Genomic DNA, 6,698 nt, shown 5'->3' with positions numbered 1-6,698 from the left:
CACCTCCAGCCTCTACTATGCCTGATGACGTGTCACCTCACCCCTGGATGTCATCTGTTCCGGCTTTCCAAGGCAGCGAGACCCTATTATATCCAGTGGCTCCGAAGACCACGGCGTAGAAGACAGGTTGTCCTCCTATGAACGAGTCAGGGCACAGGACATGTGGGATGACGCCGCCAAACTTAACAATGTCATGTTTTGTTTGAGCGATGTAGCCTGTCTATGGTTTCGTAACCACTAAACTGACATTGTCAACTATAGTCGCCTTATAGACGTACAGAACAGCGCTTGCGTGGTCGCGCCCAGCAATCAGGCGAAAGCTTGACAGCTTACATTGAGAATGTCGTATACTTCTGCCGCTGGGTCAACCCAGCCATATCGGAAGCTGACAAAATTAAGCAAATAATGAAAGGGTTTGAGGACAACACCTTGCACACGCTTGATTAAAAAAGCCCCCAAACGGTCGCCGACGTCATTCAGCTCCGCAAAAGTTACGACGAGCTGCGGGAACAGCGCATTTCCACGCGGCGCTCTAACCTTGACACGGCAAGCATTTCGGCCCTAGCTGTTGGTGATGTTTCTGGTGACCACACTTCCTTACTGACGCAAAAACACCAGTTTATTCGCGAGGAAGTGGCACGACAATGGTCTCGTGTGGACATCATTCCCGAGCCTACGTAATCCCTCGCCTCAGCGCTTCAACTGGTCGTCCAGCAGCAAGTTTGCGAGGCGCTTCCCAATCCTCAATGCCTAATGCCCAACATCATCCACCTGTCTCCGCAACTACTTTGGAACCGCATCCAGGCCACGAGCTTCATTCGCCATGGATCCCAGGCAACCACCAAGCGTCATGTACGTGGCGCTGCACGTACGTCCGGCCCCACTCCCTTTACTGCGTCCCGCCCCACTGCCTGTAAGCCTCTGGCGCACTGCGGACCACATACCAGTGTGCTATTTCTCCGACCTTCTTAGTCATGTAGCACGCTTTTGCCATCGCTGCAACTTCTGCATATGTAACGGCGACCAAATTTAAGGCTACGTTCATCCTGAGCCACCAGCCCACCCGGTTTCGTCTGGTCCAGCGCCTGATTCTATCACGTCGTGTCAACGCGCCTTCGGCACACGCCAGTCGCCATCCCCACCTCACCGTTGACCTTCCCCTATGCTCCGTCAACCCCAGTCCTTCTAAGTGGAATACTGACCGTCGCAGTTCCGAAGGCAAAAACTGCGCTCGTATCGAAAACTGCAACACCTCGGTTCTGTGTTCCTGCTAACGAGACCACCACGTATATTGAGCGTGCCGCTGTACAAGTGCTTGTTGATAACAGAGCTGCTGTCTCTGTAGTCATTGGTGAACTATGCCCCAAGTTTAGACAGGATATGACTCTGGATATATATATATATATATATATATATATATATATATATATATTGTAACGAATGGGATGGATTATTTAAAAGAATGAGGGATGGTTGAGGTAGGACAAGGGACAGGACGGTCATCAAAGACCAACAGGCAGCGGCCAGCCCCTCGCGCACACCTCTACTTCCTCTTCCTTTGGCTGCGCCGTGCAGCGTGACAATTTCTCTTGGGGCAGACGAAGCTCGCCGAGCGAGTTACACAGCAGCGTGACAATTTCTCCGGGGGCAGACGAAGTTCTCCGATCGAGTTACATAGCCCGATGGTGGTACAGTTTGAGTCGGGGAACGTGCACGACTTGCGTGTGACGTGACCGTCTGATGTGCGAAGTCACTCTTGCGATGACGTAGGTCACGTCACTCAGTCGTTTCAGTATGACATATGGGCCAGTATATCCAGACAGAAACTTCGTGCACAGCCCCTTTTCCGCACAGGCGTCCAAAGCCAAAGAAAGTCCCCAGGAGCATATGTGACGAGCACGTGTCGAGCGTCATAACGAGTCTTGGCACGACCTTGAGAGGAGACAGTCCTAAGGCGGACCAGTCGACGCGCTTCTTCGGCACGGCATAAAGTCTGGCCTAATGAGTAGTCATCATGTGGGGACCAGGGAAGGATGGTGTCGATAAAGCTTTGGGGGTTGCGAGCATAGAGAAGAAAGAAAGGCGCGTAGCCAGTGACTTCGTGCTTGGCAGTATTGTAAGCGTACGTAACAAATGGTAAGATTGAATCCCAGTTTTTGTGATCGGTGGAGACATACATGGCAAGCATGTTGCTCAGGGTACGATTCGTGCGCTCAGTGAGTCCGTTTGTTTGCGGATGGTAAGGAATCGAATGCCGGTAATCAGATACACAAAGACGTAGTAGTTCTTCAACAACGTCTGCAGTAAACTGCCGTCCACGATGACTAATCACAACGCGTGGAGCACCATGGCGGAGAATGACGGAGTACAGCTGGAACGATGAAACGTCTGCTGCTGTAGCGAAAGCGAGCGCCGCCGTCTCAGTGTACCGGGTCGAATAGTCCACACACACAATAATCCAGCGACGACCGGAAGTAGACTTGGGGAAGGGACCTAGCAAGTCGACGCCAACTTTTTCAAATGGCACGGTCGGCGGTTTAACAGGCTGCAAGCCACCCACAGGAGGCATCGTGGACTGCTTACGGCGTTGGCAAATGGCACAGCTGGAAACGTACTGCTTCACCGTCTTCCAGAGCTTGGGCCAATAAAAACCCTGGCGCAGTCGGTGAAGTGTCCGAGCAAAGCCAAGGTGGCCTGACGTGATGTCATCGTGCATGGCGTGAAGTATCATAGGCCGCAATGTCTGGGGAACCACGAGCAGAAGTGGAACGCCTTCAGCAGAATAATTCTTCTTATACAATAAATCTTCAAAAATAATGAAAGGTGAGCCGCGTGCAGGTGACCGAGCGGCGTCAAGGATAGCTCGAATAGAAGGGTCATGCTCTTGCTCACGCTTGAAGGCATGAGGGAACGCGACGGAGATGGCACTCTTGTAAGTGATAGAAAAGTCGTATTCTTGAAGCCGTAATGACCACCGAGCCAATCGGCTAGATGGATCGCGTAGTCCAACCAACCAGCAAAGAGAATGGTGGTCTGTCACTATCGTGAAGTGGCGGCCGTACAAGTATGGTCGAAACTTGTAGGTGGCGAAGACTACCGCGAGGCATTCAATTTCTGTTACGGTATAATTACGATCAGCCTTGGTAAGAGTACGGCTAGCGTAGGCGATGACTTGTTGGCGTCCGCTATGTATCTGTACGAGCACAGCTCCAACACCCAGACCACTAGCATCGGTGGGAAGCTCAGTTGGGGCCTTTGCATCAAAGTGGCGCAAAATTGGAGCTGAGGGGAGCAGACATTTTAGTTGACGGAATGCAGACTCTCATTCAGTAGTACATCTAAACGGTGAGTCCGTGTGAAGGAGTGACGTGAGTGGATGAGCTAGGCGTGCAATGTCCTTAATGAAACGGCGAAAGTACGAACATAGTCCCAGGAAGCTGCGGAGGTCTTTCACCATCTTCGGTTGGTAGAAGCCGCGAACGGCCGCAAGCTTCTGGGGGTCTGGGCGGATGCCTTCTTTGTCGACGAGGAAACCCAAAACAAGCGTTTGACGTTCGCCAAAGTGGCACTTTTTGGAGTTTTAATATCAGTCCAGCCCGCCGTATGGAGTCAAGCACAACTTCGAGTCGTTGGTGGTGCTCGTGAAATGTCTTGCCATAAATTACAACGTCGTCCAGGTAACACTTACAGATTTCCCATCGAAGTCCCCGCAGGATGGTATCCATGAATCGCTTGAATGTCGCCGGAGCATTACACAACCCGAAAGGCATTAAATTAAACTCGAAGAGTCCGTCCGGCGTTACGAATGCAAGTCTTCTCCTTGTCTGGCGGGTGCATCGGTATTTTGCCAGTAGCCTGAGCACAGATCGACAGAGGAGAAGTACGAGGCAGATTGTAAACAGTCAATGTCGTCATCTATACGTGGCAGAGGATACACATCCTTCTTCGTTAATGCGTTTAGGCGTCTGTAGTCGACGAAGAATCGCCACGAATCATCTTTATTTTTGACCAATATGACTGGAGCCGCCCAGGGACTATTGAACTCCTTGATGACGCCTTTCTGTAGCATGTCTGTAACTTGCTCGGCGATCATTTTGCGCTCGGCAGGAGAGACGCGGTACGGTTTCTGTTGTATTGGCGACGCTGTTCCAGTATTGATGCGGTAGTGCACGCCGGAGTGTGGTGGTGACTGCAGACGCTCTTCATGAAAGTCAAACACTGACGCATAGCGAGCAAAGAGCTCTTGGAGCGCTTGTTGGTGGGAAGAGGGCAGCAATTTATTAATCATTCTCCTAAATTTTGAAGAGTGATCACTGAAAGGCGGGCTTGCGTCCATAGAAATGGCAACCGCACGAATGCTCACAACACTATCTTCTTCAAAGCGTGCTACCTTCAGTCCGGCAGGCAAAATAACTGACTCGGAGGACACATTCAGCGTCCAAACGTGAGTTCAACCTTCTATGACTTCGATCAGTGACTGAAGGACAAGTACATTCTTCTTTAGAGTGTTGACGTATTCAGCTTCAATTAATCCACCGCAGGAACCAGCACGGACGCGCGACGAGGTCACAGGAATGAACATTGCCGTCTGCGCAGGCAAAAGTACATCAGTGGTGACGGAAAACACTTCTTGATGATCGGATGGAATATCGTCTAGCGCGGGTGGTCTGGTGTCGCTGCTACGTCCTCATTCTCTTTGCCTCAGAATGTCCGTGCTTCTCGATGAGGTGGCCAGTAACCGGCTCGACTCGGGCGAATGCTTTCTGCCGCGATTTCTTCGCGAACGTCGCCTCCGTCCGAATCGCTCATGTCGACTTCTCCCCGTGGTAGCCCGGCCAACCGTTTGCTCCTCGAAGGGGTAGTAGCGCTCGGTCGTGCAGTGTGAGGTACCCAGCACCTCCACCAAGTTGTAACGGATGGAATGGATTTATTTACAAGAATGAAGGATGGTTAGCGTAGCACAAGGGACAGGACGGTGTACCAAGCCCCACAGGCAGCGGCTAGCCCCTCGAGCACACCTCTACTTCCCCTTTCTTCGGCTGCGCCGTGCAGCGTGACAATATATATGCGTGTGTGTGTGCACGAATTCTTATTGGGATTCGGTGTTTATTAGGGGCATGCACCTTAATTTCGTACGACTTGTCAGAAAACTGCGAGCAAAGTGACACGACGCATACCTGTACACGTGAGATTTTTGATGGAGGGCCATGGAAGACGGAATTAAGCAGCAGGCTTTCCCAGGTGAGTTCCACGATGTTATAGACTAAAGGTTGCTTAAAACGTGACACCGACAACCCAATTCCGGTGTTCCTGATTCAACTCCGAGACCCTGACTATATCTCTGCCACCTGACAACGTCGAGCCGAAGACTGGTTTCGGAATTAAGCGTACACCGCTACCCACAACCAGTGAGAGAGCAGTGTCATTTGCTTTAATGTCATTTTCTATCTCAACGGCACAGCGCGCGTTAAGTTCTGTTCGCTCGCCTAGCAGACTCGACTATTTCCGATGCATGCAAGCAGAGGCTTCGTGCAGAGTTGAGCTGTCTGATTACTATCTACTGCTTGGGGTTATTGCTGAAAGAAAAGAAACTGAGTCTGAAACAAATTTGACAAGCGGAATTCGGTCGCCAAAACAAGCCTTCGAAATACCTGTCCTGTCGCGTTAAAACTTCCACGAAGGCATACGCCTCGCACATCCTTGACGTTAGCACTGTTGCCGCCAAGTCGATACCAACATGACCGAGGCAGTCAAATTAGGGCCACCTCTTTAAAGGCATTGCTGATGATGCCTTCAACTTGTTGGCCTTTAAGAACTGCTCAACAGCCGAAGACTTTATCGACAAATGCCGGCGTTTAGAACAAGATGAAGAGTTGCCGCACCGCCCATCAATTCATGCTGCTTACGAACATGGCGCTACGTCAACTTGCGGGGACCTTGAGCCATCTAATTAGCTACCCAGCACCGAAGGCTACCGTGTATTACGAAATTGAGGCATTGTCTTCACATTCCTTGTTCCCATGCCCTACCAGCGATGACCGACCGACAGTGTAATTGAAGCTGTCGTCAGGGGCTGGATAACGTAAGACTCCGGCCCGTCTGTTCCCGCAATCAGCATTGGGTTAGTCTTCTTATTCCGCCATTTCGCAACACAGGAACGTTTCGCCTCTATAGTGATCTGAGTCAATTGAGAACAGAAGATGACGAGCCGATCTGCTTGTATGGCCTGTGGCAATCTGCAAGGCCAGCAGTTGCGGTTGCGCAGTGGAACACTGCAGCATGCTTCGTCACTTTGTTCCTTCCTTCTCCCCCCCACCCCATTTTTCTATAAGTTAACGTGGTTTGGAATAAACGCACGCCTTTTTGCTGGTCGACGCCTGCCGTTCCCTGCGGTGCGGCCGTAGCCGCCCGCGTTGTAACAGTGGCGACGAGGATTTCACTCACGCACAACACAACGACGAAACGGACCCACGGACCACCATGAGCCACGCGCTGCCAGGAAGTTCGACGAAGACAGAGATAAGTGGTCGTCTTACCTTATCAAAGCTGAAGCATTATGAAGCAAAATGAATCAATAATGATGCTAAGAAGCGAGCATTGCTGATAGTCGCACTTGGATCGAAGACAATCGATACCTTAATGTGAAAGACCTTGCGCCAGACAAGCCGAGCTCTGCAAAGTATGATGAAGTTGTGAAG

The sequence above is a fragment of the Dermacentor silvarum genome, chromosome 11 (assembly GCF_013339745.2).
Source record: "Dermacentor silvarum isolate Dsil-2018 chromosome 11, BIME_Dsil_1.4, whole genome shotgun sequence".
In the NCBI taxonomy this organism is placed as follows: Eukaryota; Metazoa; Arthropoda; class Arachnida; order Ixodida; family Ixodidae; genus Dermacentor; species Dermacentor silvarum.
This window is presented reverse-complemented; position numbering follows the sequence as displayed.